Genomic DNA, 627 nt, shown 5'->3' on the forward strand with positions numbered 1-627 from the left:
AGAGAGAGAGAGAGAGAGAGAGAGAGAGAGAGAGAGAGAGAGAATAAGGGTGAGACAGAAAGAAGTAAGAGGAGGAAGGGGAAGCAGGAGGGGGAGGGCAGCGGACGGAGGTGTTTTCCAAAAGACCACGAGCATGCTTCAATGAGGACGGATGAGGTTTTGTACGGATAATGTTTTACTGACGGATAATAGCTTTGTTGGTTCCGTTACTGCTGTTGTTGGTGTTGGTGGTGTTGTTGCTGCTGAGTTAGCCGCTGCAGTTTGTTGTTGCTGTTGTTGTTGCTGTTGTTGTTGCTGTTGTTGTTGTTGTTGTTGTTGTTGTTTCATGATTAAGCTATGATGATGATGGTGGTGGTAGTGGTGGGTTTGTTCTTACTCGGAAATGTTTCACATGTTTCCAGTGTGGCTGGAGGTGGGGAAAGAGATGTGAGTTGATAGCACTTGCTGATACTCTGCCTGTAGTAGTTGTAGTTGCTATTGCGATGTTGCTGTTGTTGTTGTTATTGGTTGTAGTGGTGGTGGTTGTAGTGGTGGTAGTGGTAGTGGTGGTGGTAGTGGTGGCGGTAGTGGTGGTGGTGGTGTTTGTGTTTGCTTTTCCTGAAAGAATTTTTTTGGGTAGTTATTTTT

The sequence above is a fragment of the Octopus bimaculoides genome, chromosome 4 (genome assembly GCF_001194135.2).
Source record: "Octopus bimaculoides isolate UCB-OBI-ISO-001 chromosome 4, ASM119413v2, whole genome shotgun sequence".
NCBI lineage: Eukaryota > Metazoa > Mollusca > Cephalopoda > Octopoda > Octopodidae > Octopus > Octopus bimaculoides.